Genomic DNA, 13,573 nt, shown 5'->3' on the forward strand with positions numbered 1-13,573 from the left:
CCCCCTGGGTTCTATTCCTGGCAGAGGGTGGACGTGAAATATTGATTTTTAAGATTGTTCAAATGTTTAAGCTGCAATTCTTCAATGTTCCTGGACTGGCACAAGTGCAGGACTGATCATTTTACCTCAATAGAACCGATAATCGAAGTACGCGGCATTTGGTTTACCAATACAGTGGCCTAAGCACCCCTGGGTGCGGAAAGGGGAATGATAATGAAATTGCAGAAAATTACTAATTTGATCTATGAGGGACGCAATATCTCATTTAAAAATCGACGCTTTACTTTAATAAAGCCGGACTAAGTCAACAATTGATCGCTTCAAGATGTCTCTTAATTACTTTTCCTCGTAAGGCAAAAAGGGAATAAGACGGTACGTGACGGATTGGAGAAAACACATGTTGAAGCTCTAATGAAATCGCTTTCTACCTTAATTTAAGCTTCCCGGGAAAACCATAAAGCAGGAAATAACTCGACTTGTGATTTTTATACAGTTTATCACAAAGTAGGTTTGGGAAAAAACAAAATGAGGGAATTTAAATTCTTCGCAGGAATAGATTCATATTTTTTTCACAGTCTAAGAAAATTCTAATAAATCTACGGCAGCAGTACAAGGCTTTTAAGGATGATTAAAATGACGAAATTATTTCTTACGCCGAGGATAAAATAATATTTTTTTTATATTTAATTGAAAAAGCTATCGCACCCACTTAAGGAGTAGGCGCGAGTACGTTTTTTAGATAGATTTCATTGAAGATTTATTTTTATAAAACGGTAAAATCGACCTTCATTATTTTTACGTCCTTTGGCGTGTTTTCTGTTTTATTTTTATTTAAGAAGATACATACGTGAACAGAAAATATAAAAGAAAAAGTAATGAAAACCATTAAACAGCAAAACCGGCTTGTAGCTTGTCAATTGAAAGCATACTTAAAAGAAAAATATCACAAAATTTGTTTGATTTATAATGCTTGTATTTCTTTTTAAAATAAAAATGTAAGATTTTGCTTTGATTCCTTTTTTATTTAACTTATTATCTTTAACTTATTTGAACAAATTTTACTCGAATACTTCGTTTTATATTAGTATAATGTATCTAAGTTTAGTTTAAAATTAAAGAGACGTAAACTGCCGGTCGAAAAATAATTATATTTTAGTTACATATAATTTTTGAGATCATTTTTATTGTATGTTTTCTTGCGTGATTTTTAAAGAAAGGCGCATTGAAATTGCGAAATTCAATGATTTTTTAAACTTTTTTTCAGATCACAGCTTGAAGATAAAGATTACCTACTTAGTAACTTTGATCCGCGCGGCTAAGCACTTAAATAAACAGATTTCATTCAACCGGCATAAATTTGTATCGAATACTCGTATTAATCAGGCGAATCCCACCATTACTACGTCATTGAGGATAATCGAGGGTTTTCGCATTAATATAAAAGTTAGTAAGTAAAAGTAAGCTTAATGGGAGAGAGTAATCGGCTTACAGCGTGTCGTCAGCTCCAAGTAAAATTTATTAATCTGCTATTTTTGCAAAACGAGTTTTAAAAAAAAACTATATGAAAAAAATGGATTTACACAATGAATCTATTACTGACTGACCGAAGTTTCATTTTCGACTAGTTTCGGCCGCAGTTACGGTTTTGGCCAAAATCAGCCGAAATCTGCGGTCGGAATGTGTCGGATTACGTTCGGCAGTACTCGGGTGCGTCTTATGGCTCGTGACTCGGCCGCGTGAGCCGTGACCTGTGACCTCTAGTTTGATTCGGCTTTCAGCCAGTGAGGAGGGTGTTAAAGTACTGCTACATATAAGTTATATGTATAACGTAATAACGAACTAAAAAGCGGTAAAATTAAACATATTTACTTATTGAATTTATGCCTTTCATTTCACTGTTTGTTTTATTTAACACTTATTTTAATAAACTCCTGAGGTTAAACAATAAATAATTTTAATAAGCCTAATTTTGGGCGTTTTTAAGTGACTTAAAATAAATTTGGGTTTCGGCCAAAACTAGAACAGAAGCCGAAATTCGGTTTTGGTTTCGGCTGAAATTTTTTTTTCGGTCGGTCACTAGAATCTTCATTTCGAAGTAAAATAGTCTAGTTTGTAGAATTCAATGTAAAATAGTAGGTACTATCAATAATATAAATAAAACAATATGTTTTTACGCTTGATTTTTGATGAGCAAATGGAGGACCACTTTGTAATAAATGTAATAAAAACAATTATTATTGTGAAAGCTTACTATTAATATTTTTTTCGCATTTTAGGAGCTTGCTACGTCTTTTAGCCTCTAAGTACTAGGTGTTCAAATTCGTAATATTAATAGATTTTCTAAATACCAACAGTAAAAAAATAGTCAATAAAGCGTTATCTTGATGTTTGGAGATGCCAGAATAGAAGTAAGTAAACTATGTTTTCATAAAATAGTGTTTTTCTTCATCATATAAATATACTATATTATTGCAGTTCAATTAAATAGATATGTTATCATGGCACATTACACGAAATTAGTAATATTCATGGTAATATGAAATTTATAATTCTGAGAAAAATGCTTTTTTTTTAAAACATGGATTTTATATAATTCAATTAATTTATCTGCTTCGTTTGCGCGTAAAATAATAACTAACAGAGTCATATTAGTGATGCCAATAATGAAAAATATCCTGAACTGTCACAAAATGAGGGTGTAAAAAAATATTTAAGTACTGTAAAAAATCGAACCTCGTTTCGATAGTGATGTCTCAAACGGGTTTATTGTGAATATTTTAATCTAGTGCTTGTTAAAAAATCCCCTCGCACTTAAACGATCTGGATTCAAGCTATTTATCTTTTCACACTTATTTAATTTGTGTAGTAATTTAGAAATATTGACAAACTATGAAGGAAGTAGAAAAGTAGTTTGTTTATCTCCTGTAAGATTGCCGTGTTGTAGATTCTTAACTTTCGCATGGACCTGACAAGGTTGATATGTCGACATCGAGATTAAATAAGTCGATAAACGACATTTCTTTTCATCATTACGTCATGCTGAGGCCGACGCCAGTCGTCCAAGATATCTTAAGGCGACATCTTAACTTACAAACCGTCGGGTCGGTCGTATCAACCCTTTTATAAGATACTTTTTATTTTGTGACTATTTGATTGAGGTTTTTCTAATAAATAAAAAATCACAATAGGCACGGGCAAAACGCAAAAAAATAATTAAGGAAAAACAACGTAGAGCTAAACCAAAAATATTTAGATCGTCAGTTTAGAACACGACTACCATACGTTTAAAAAATGCCAAGGAACAAAGTTCTTAAGATCTGTACAATACTGTATATCTATATATTGCATATGGTTGCGCCACACGTACTATGTTTATAGTACATGTTACACATTTCCTAGGTTGCCATGTTAAATTCATTGCTACCTACTGAGCCTTGGTAAAAATGTTGTAGTTATCCTACTGTGGGTACATTTTTTCTCTCCTGCTCAATAAGAACTTAACCTTCAACGGATATTCATGCGATTTGATATTCCCAGCACGATCGCTAATGATTTATTTCAGCCATCAATAAGTCATTCAAATTCACTGTGTTGTAACGTGTGAATTTATAATAAAAAAAACCGACAAGTGCCGATCTAACTACAGGATGTGATAGAACCTGCTGCGAGAGAGAAGTTCGAACATTAAGGTTGGAAGAAGCCCAGTCCAAGGTAGATAATTACATTAATTTGTATTGGGGTTCGGTGGTAAAGTAAATGAAGATAACGCAAAGCAATGCCAAATTCTGTGAACCAGCAAAAAAGCCATATTCGAGCGTCCATCTATCTGGCGAGTAGCGCATTCAGTATAGGTGGTAAAAAAAATGAAACTGTTATGTCATAACAGTTATCCATCCAAAACAGCTAAAATATTAATTCATAGTAAAATTAGTCAGGATATTAAATAAAACTGTTTTAAGGGCAAAATTGTGGCTACATTATCAACATATATTTAAACTTTGGTTTTGTCATATTACGCAATTAGATTGTCGTCCCGCGTTAGTGTTCAGTTATTGAATACCAAAAAAATCTAATACTATAATATCTGTGTCATCCATACACCATGCATGCGCACATTTTAAAAATATATTTTTAGCGCTAGGTGGCGCTAAAATCGTTCGCAGCGCACTAGCGAAAGACGCTGATCTGTCAATGTATGGTCGGGAAATACCGGCTACAAGCATACTTACCTGGCGTAGGGGACACCGTGATCAACAAGGCGGTTCCCCCAGGGCGAGGCTCTTCCATTGCACTGCGGTTGGGCTGACCCTTGCGATTATCCCTAATGCGGATAACTCGGGCGCGTAATTTTTGGTAGTCGGGACTGCGTACGCGCTGTCCCGCATTTAAACTTATTGAGAAATTAATAAAAACAAGCACGGTCGTCGATTGATTCGTTAAGGTCCCTTTGAGATGTTAGCAATTAAATTACGGTATCAATAAAAAACCGACGCGACGCGTAAAATCCAAGTTATTTTCAATGGCTTAAAATATGCGTGGTTTGAATTACCTGGAAACGAGAGGTTTCGTGCCCTTTAGGACAAACGGCACATATACCGTTATTGTGTCATACTTGTACGCAATGTTAGTTAGAAGCGCACTCGGCGGACATGACGTGCGACGTCGAACTGACGTAACGCCACCTTTGAGAAGTTTTGTATGTATATACATGTTTTTAAACCCAAAATTTATTTATTTATTATATACACGGCCTAAGCCAATTACAACAGTTGCATGAAGAAACATAAATGCAAGAAACTGAACAAAAAGAACATAGAACTATTTAGCAAAGACAAACAAGGGCAAAACAATAATTATATACAATATATTCATAAAAATGAAGAATTATGAAGTTTGAATTAAAACTTTTTTTTTATATTTTGATAGATGATGTATTTAGAATCGCAAATTTCGCAATAAACATTCTCGATTTGTGAAAATATCCTATTGTAAAATCGGAAAAAAATAGACGACATTAATAATTAAGACGATATGCGATCTGACTTTGCTTCATGCAAACGTATTACCATATTTTCTTCCTCGTTTATGGGGCTAAAAAAAAATGTTTTTACATACTGTAGATATTCACCACTGTCCTTATCGCTTGGTTTGTGATAAATTGTATTTTATAGGATCCAGAACCATCTAAAAATCCTTAGAATCACCCAGTTATATCTGCAGTCTTCGGACGTACGCTATACAAACTTCAATATAATTATTCTTCTTATCAGAGACCCTGCCCATCTAATGTTGCTGTTTAACTGATAATGCAAAATGTACTTTTTTTGTCTGATTTCTTCCAATATAAGCTTTCATATGCTGATTCGGGTCTTATTGCCTTCTTCGTAGGTTAAGCTAATGAAGTGATAATGCAAAACAACAAGTCGAAAAGTTTGAAAGTCGTTAAAATTTCCTTGCAATACGTGTTGACCCTTACTACTATCTGCCCGCGCAAGTGTTCACTATTCAATTTTAATTCTCTCCAGAGAAATAATATTAATAATTTTTGTCAGAATTTAAAAACGAGTCACGAAAATCCAACTCTCTTAAATTTTATATTTACGTTTTCGATCAGTTGTGAATTTGTAATTGTATTAACACTGTTAGATTATATTTTCTTTACATTACGAAAAAAAGGAAGTATCCTTGTTATAATGAATAACGTACATAGCGTTATTTCGGAATATAATACCTTAAGGAATATGTATTGTTTGCTAACAAAATTAAAATGACTGAATTTTCTTAAATTTCTTATTTTTTTACATTACGAAGATAATTACATTTCACCCTAAATAACATAACATGTATTTTGTTATTATTTTAATTTTATTCGTAAAATTGCTCTTCGACTGCATCCTTAACAAACCAATTTTTACAATAATGTCAAATTCAAAATTCATTTAAGAGTCCTGATGCTAATCTTGAAATTTCTAAATTGAAGGAATATTAATTGTCGAGTAATTGCCGTATTAAATTCAACATTAATTTAAATTTCATATCTACGCGGCACGGAATTTATTAATCTTCTCGGTTTAATTACATAAAAACGACAGGAAAAATTGCCTTGAAAATGACATTACATTTCGTTTAAAAACTTCGTTTTCAGGAAAAAACATTAAAACCAGAAAGTTTCTTTAAAATAGTCAGAATTGTAATAATCATTATTTAATTACTTGCTGCATAGTTTAGTTAAACATAATCAAACCGATTTATTTAACCATATCGTCCCCTTAATTTGAATACAAAGGAACTAATATTTTTCTGTATTGGAGATTGAGTATTTTTTTCCGTATAAAATAGTATCTATCTCTGTCGATAAACCAAATAAATAAATTTTAAAAAACAAAAGCTGGGCTTCATTTGAAGAATTTCTAAACTCTTTAAAACACCAAATACATTGAAGACTTTATACAACACCTTTGTACGCAGTAACTTGTAGTTTGCATCCGTTGTGTGGATCCCACAACACATAACGAACATTGAAAGGATTGAAAATGTTCAACGGAAATTTTGTAAATACCTAGATTATAAAAACAATAAAACCCTTTGCACTTACAGCCAATCTGCTAAAGAAAATGAATTTTTTAGCCTTGAAAATAGACGCACCATATCTGAATTATGCTATTAAATAATAATGTGTACTCTTTTAACCTACTCTCCAAATTTAATCTTAATGTCCCCTTCAGCGTGACAAGAAATAGGTATTTATTCCATCTGCCAGTCTGTAGCACTAACTATGCACATCACTCTTTCCTCTATCGTTCTTGCTCAAATTGCTTTTTTTTCATCTATTGATGTATTTAACATTCCACTTAATTAATTAAAAAATAAATTAAGACTCATTCTTTCTGGCTGCAATACGCTCCCACTTGCTATTTGATGACGCTCACGCTTACCCACACCCGAACACTTACTCCCACACAAATACACACAAACACACCTCTATACTTACTTTCATACAAATACACATAAACACACCCTTTTGTTTACAACAATTGAAAATGTATGATTTTTATTTCGAAACTTCGCTGCTCTGTCTTTAAACCATTTTTAAAAAATGTTATTATATCATTGTTGACTGTTTGTTTCTGTAAAATAAATAAATAAAATAAAACGTATTGGTCGAATAACGTGGTTTTCAAAAAGGTCACATTCCTTGGTAAACAGCGTAAGTAAGTAGGTGGTCAGAAATACAGCAGTTTTCATTTGTTTAAATAAAATACTTATTCACGTGTACTCCAAAAACAAAATATTTGGTTTAAAAAAAATAATAAAGTTTCAAATAAAATTACTGATTTATGATATTTTTGTTGTCTCCTGTATTCAGTTAGTTAAGTTGTATTCAAATTAGGAAAAATAAAAATTAACATTAGAAATGCAAAATCAAGTAGAATATGTAATTGTGACGTCCATATTTACTTATCCAGATTTTTTTCCGTGTCTACAGATAAATATAAATTTGGTAACAATATTTTGAAAATATTCAAATGCTTTAGGACCCGGATGGACTTAACTCTCTAGGGGTACCTAGATAGAAATTCATTGTAATGGAAAAGGAAAACATTATGTACTATGTATAATTTTGTTTTAATGTTTTTTTTTAAAAAAAAACAGAAATTTTACCGATCCGCGACAAGCAGTTACTTGTCTCCAATTCATACTCGAAATTACTGAGCTACACGCTTTTTAGGCTTGTATAAAAACGCCGGATTGCTGGAAGGGCCAGGGAAGTAAAATGTCGGATTTTTACCGGACACGGAGCTATGAGAAGTTATCTATACATGTTTAAATTAAGGAATGATGACTATTGTCCATGCGATGATATTTTTTCACAGAGTATCGAACATCTGTTATTTCAGTGCCCATTTTTCAGTTTACAACGCCATAATCTTGACGCAGAATGCAGAAAAGATGGAATATCCTTAACAGATATCCACACTGTAGTTAAAAGTAGTTATCACGCGCCATTGTTCTTGAACTTTGCAACAATGGTGATTGGACTCATAAAGGTAATAAACCAAAATCAGTGATCGAACATCCCATTTCCAAGACAAACAAAAACGATTTTTCCGAGTACCTTAGCCTTGTACATGACACGTAAGTACTGAATACAGGGGTCCAAATAGATATGTAAAAAAAGGGCCGAATGATAACGGGAGTACTGTATTTAAGTGTTTGTGACTTTTAATGACAATCTTGAATACATATATCTTAAAAAAACATTATAGTTTGCCTGTCCCAATGGGAATTCTATATATATATAAATTATATTATTATATTCTAAATTATATAGATACCGTAGATCTTAGTAAGTGTGAAATATCTATTGGTGAAGTATTTTATTGTTAAAAAAGATTAGGCAGGAAAAAATGTATTGGTCCTGATGGTATTCCTGAACTGTTGTTAAATGGATGCAAATTTATACTGTCCTCGCCCATTTGCACACTGTTTAATATGTCTCTTTCCTGTGGCACATTTCCTGATTCTTGGAAAACTTCATATATCAGGCCAATTTTTAAGTCAGGTGACAAGTTTGATGTGAAAAATTATAGACCCATATCAATGTTATCTATTGTTCCGAAAATATTTGAATCTATTATAACAAAAAAAATAACACCTGTATTCGAAAATGTGTTGATAGATCAACAACATAGATTTCGATCTGCCAAATCCACTACAACCAATCTGCTTGCTTATACTTCTGCTATTACTTGTGCTCTCGAAGACAATCTTCAGACTGATGTGCTTTATACAGACTTTTCTAAAGCTTTCGGTAAAGTCAATCACACAATTCTTCTGGCTAAATTACAAGCCATTGGTATAAGAGATCCTTTATTATCATTTTTCGGGTCTTACCTAAGTGAAAGAAAACAGTTGATTCAAATTAATAATTCCTTGTCTTCTCCAATCACTGTTACTTCTGGAGTACCTCAAGGAGCCCACCTTGCTCCATTATTATTTAATATGTTTATAAATGATATTATCAATGTTTTTCGAAATACAAAATTCTGGCTTTTTGCTGATGACAACAAGGTACTTAAACTGATTGAATTTCCCAATGATTTTCTTCTTTTTCAACATGATATTAATTGTTTAAATTAATGGTGCGACATCAATTGTCTTCAACTTAACATTGACAAATGTAAAATAATATCTTTCTTGCGACGAAAAAAACCTATACAATTCAACTACGAACTAAAAAATACTTCCTTTTCAATGGTTTTGTCAATAAAAGATCTTGGCATTACTTTAGATTGTAAACTCTCCTATCGTGAACACATTGATAATATTGTAAACAAATCTCTCAAAACATCCACGGTATCACCCAAAAAAGATACATAATATTGATAACAGTGACCGTGAAAACCTTCGCACCTATTTAAATCTCTCAAACTTCTCGGTTTTATCAATAGAGTGACGGCGGACATCAAAAATATTAATACTATCAAAACTCTTTATTGCTCACTAGTTTGACCCCATCTAGAATATGCTTCTTCTATTTGGTCTCCATTCTACAGGACTCATATTGACCATATCGAGTCTGTCCAACACCGTTTCTAAGAAAAGTGGCATGGTTGCTTGGATTACAAAGGGGTAATTATTCCTATTTTGAAATAGAGCAATATCTTAATCTATCTTCATTGGAGAGACGTAGAACTGACATGGACCTTATATGCATTTTCAAAATACTTGATGCTTTAAGTGATGTCCCATCTTTGTTGCAATCAATTTCTTTTCATGTTCCCAACCGTGTCACCAGAAGTCAAAATCTGCTATTTATAAAATCTTCTAAGAGCAACTTTGGTTTTTATGCCCCAATGTCCAGAATGTGTAGATTAGTCAATTAATCACACGACTTGGAATTTTTTGGGATAGATCTTCCGGCTTTCCGTAGATCTCTTCGCGACTAAACAGTGTGGGATAAAGTTGGATTGGCATGGTTTAGCTCAACGTTTTAGGTCTTTCGTTTTTTCGAATATATTGTATACAATTATTGTTATGCCCTTGTTTGTCTTTGCTAAATAGTTTTATGTTATTTTTGTTCAGTTTCTTGCATTTATGTTTCTTCATGTAACTGTTGTAATTGGCTTGGGCCGTATATATATAATAAATAAATAAAGTGTTGTGTGTTCATTAACTAAATAAAATTTCATGTAAGAAAATTAGAATTTATTCTATCTGATACATAGTCCTTCGGGCTAAGAATAACATTTTTTCGCTACAGATTTGTTGTTTTCACGAAATTGATAAATTTCTCATCTATTTGAGTAATGGTATCCATTCTTAAGGAACATTGTTACGTTGAAAACGAAAGATAAAATAATAAGGTCGAGAGAGAGTTCCCTGGCTAATCGAGTAATCAAAGGGAAAATGCTTACTTAATTAATCAATCGAAAGGCGTAATAACATTACATCGAGTGTTTTTTTAGGGTGATGCAATTGAAATAAGAGAAGTAAATATTTGTTAGAGCGAGTTTGTTTTTATTTACGAGTATTTTTTTTGAAAATGATATTCGACAAATCTCACCCTCCTTCCTACCGTTTAGGGCTGGCATAGGCAACTTTTCCTAGGTCTGGGGCCAAATTATCATTCTATTTCCGAGTCAACGGCCGGAACAAATTGTCAAACATAATAAAGTAATATTAGATTAAATAAAACTTTGTTGACAGCTTCAAATATATCTTCACCAGTAGTTGTTCTCTTTAACTGTTGAAGAGCTAATAATTCTTCTGTGATAATGAAGTCAACGTCAACTCCTCTGATAAATATTGCTAATTGTGCTGTATCAGAGGCATCTGTGCTGTCATCCAAAGCAATTCAAACAGTTTCAAATCCACAATGTGTAACATTCACCAGTTTGCCTATGTTTTAACATCCATATTTCTTCAATTCCTCCACCTGTTGATTTTCGTAAAGTTAAATAGCTGAAACCTTTGATATTTCCATTTCTAAAATGTTATCCATCCCTGATAAATATTTTTTTGTTTAAAAACGACAGTTTTAAAACGTTGTACCTAATTGACAGGAAGATGTAATTTTAAAAAAAATATTTAAAAGAATGTCGAAAAATCCCAGGGCGGAAAAAAATTCAGTCGAGCAGATTTACATATTTTCAAATCATCAATTTGGGGAAAAAACTGAATTGAGTTTTTTATTCGTTTGACGAATGAAAATACATACATTTGTGACGCGTTATTCAAATAAACAAAATTGTCCCGTCACATTTTCATTTTAGCGATGAGATATTTTTCTTGTGCTAAACTCATTTTCTTCATTCTAAATTCACTCCTACAGACGTAAGCATTGACTTTTAGGCGCGTATTACGCGGATATTAAAACTGATTGACGATCCGAATGTCGATGGGTGCAGAAAATTTAAAAATACATGGCTTGACCAAATCCATCAAATACTGTAGGATGGACAAGTCAACAGTCGTAATAATCAGCGTGCGTGCATGAGATGATGGGGTCTGTTTGCAAAGGCAGAGTGATATGGTTTTAATATATATGTGGAGATGCAAAAAAGTTACTAATTATCGACCTAGGTATATTCCTTACCTCTAATATAGCAAAATAAAATCTGTTAAAAAACAACTTACAAATTTCCTTCAGAAAAACAATATACTCATTTTACATCGGTATGGTTTAAAATAAAATACAAGCACACAATATACTGTAGCTAAATTAACTTCGCTCATTTATAGAAAAGTCTAGACGATGGTGATAATTGTTTAGGTATTTTTATTGAATTAAGAAAAGATTTGATAGTATATCTCATGATAAACTAATTAGTAAATTAATTGAAATTGGTATTTTCGGAAATGTTATATCTTGGTTTTAAAGTTACTTAAAAGAAAGTCAACAGGTAGTGAAACTTAATGCTACTTTTAGTAAAAAAAAGATCTGTTTAGATTTTGGGTTTTTTTTTATTTTTAAACATTTTTTTATTTTTTTTTGCACCACAACAGACCAGGAGGCCTAATTACAGTGGTGAATTACATCACGGAGCACCCAGGCTTCAGAAAAATCACATTTTAAATTTTTGTGTTCTCACCGGGAATCGAACCCGGAACCTTCCGTGCGTGAGTCAAGCGTCTTGACCACTACACCACGGAGGCCGCCAAATACCTCAAGGAACAGTTATTGGACCTATTATATTTATTATAATAAATGTTAATGATATTTTCAATACACAGAATATGAATGGTGATATAATTTCATATGCCGTATTCACTATAAGGGGATCTTCATGGGACGAAGTAAATTTGAAATTAAATATAAGGAAAATAACATTTTCAAGAAATAATGAAGTACTCTCTTATGATAGAGAAAATCCAAAAGAAGTTTCTGAGATATCTCTTCATGAGGGAGTGCGGGTATTTTCCTTGGATCTACCCGACCGAGTTTCTTCAGAGTATGCTTGACTACAACAGTTTAGAGACTAGAAGGAATGTGTATTTGACTACACATTTTTATCGATTCTTGCGCAGTGTGATCGATAATTCTGAGATTATGATGAGCATTGGTTTGTATGTTCCTGATAATTACCTAAGACAGCGTCAGCATAGATTGTTTTATATTCCGATATACTGGACCAACTTGCCTATGGTTATGCCTGTTGGAAGGGCTACCGCTATGCTGAACAACATTGCTCTGGATGTTGATCTGTTCCATGTATCCGAAGGGGTTTCCCGGAGCAGGATTCTCCTACTACTTTGACATGAGCCCCTTTCATGTATTTTTTTTCTTTTTTATAATATGTACGTATTGAATAAATGTTTGTAATATAAATGTTATATTTAAATAAATGAATTGAAATTGAAATTGAAAAATATGTCGGAGTATTTTTAACCCCTCGTGTTGTACGTATATTGCGCGCGCGAAGCATAAAATCGATAGAGAACCCCTAGTTGCAATTCTATGGCACACCATTGCACTCCCTTTTCCGAGCCCTATTATTCTTTATAATCGGTGCAAGCGGGTATAGAAAGGCATAAAAATATTTAAAGCATCGACGATACTAAGAAAAAAATGTAAATTCATCACTATCGGCGGTGCATAGGCCACTGGAATGGTATTCTAAAATCTGCGTTAATATATCATTTTGTTTCTTGTAAGTTGCAAGGTTGATAATAAATAAAACAAAACGCAATTATTAAATAATGCGTGTATCGGGAAAATATATGAAATCATAAAATATTATCGTCCATTTTTTTTTAATAACCCGAAATGTACACAAAGGTTAAGTAATGCGTGTTTAGTGAAAATATAAAACCATAAAATACTATCGTGCATTATTTTTGTAAATAACCCCAAATTTACACAAAGGTTAAGTAATGCGAGCTTAGTGAAATTTTAAACCATAAAATTTTAAAGTGCATTATTTTTGTTAATAACCCGAAATTTACACAAAGGTTAAGTAATGCGTATTTAGTGAAAATATAAAACCATAAAATACTATAGTGCATTATTTTTGTTAATAACCCGAAATTTACACAAAGGTTAAGTAATGCGAGTTTAGTGAAAATATAA

The 13,573-nt window shown here is 32.4% G+C and overlaps 1 protein-coding gene and 1 non-coding gene across 2 annotated transcripts in view; one reads left to right on the forward strand and one right to left on the reverse strand.

The window, feature by feature from the left end:
- The window catches only part of Pde8 (phosphodiesterase 8), a gene marked incomplete at its 5' end in the record, with an annotated part of 219,937 nt that overhangs the window by 130,370 nt on the left and 75,994 nt on the right, over nucleotides 1-13,573 (reverse strand). The window lies entirely within an intron of this gene.
- On the forward strand, nucleotides 4,222-4,383 carry LOC148280213 (U1 spliceosomal RNA). The gene has a single exon (XR_015822670.1). It is a non-coding gene; the product is annotated as a U1 spliceosomal RNA (small nuclear RNA).

Source organism: Micrasema longulum, unplaced genomic scaffold (genome assembly GCF_059751315.1).
Source record: "Micrasema longulum isolate JH-2025_06_02 unplaced genomic scaffold, ASM5975131v1 h1tg000607l, whole genome shotgun sequence".
Classification (NCBI taxonomy): Eukaryota; Metazoa; Arthropoda; class Insecta; order Trichoptera; family Brachycentridae; genus Micrasema; species Micrasema longulum.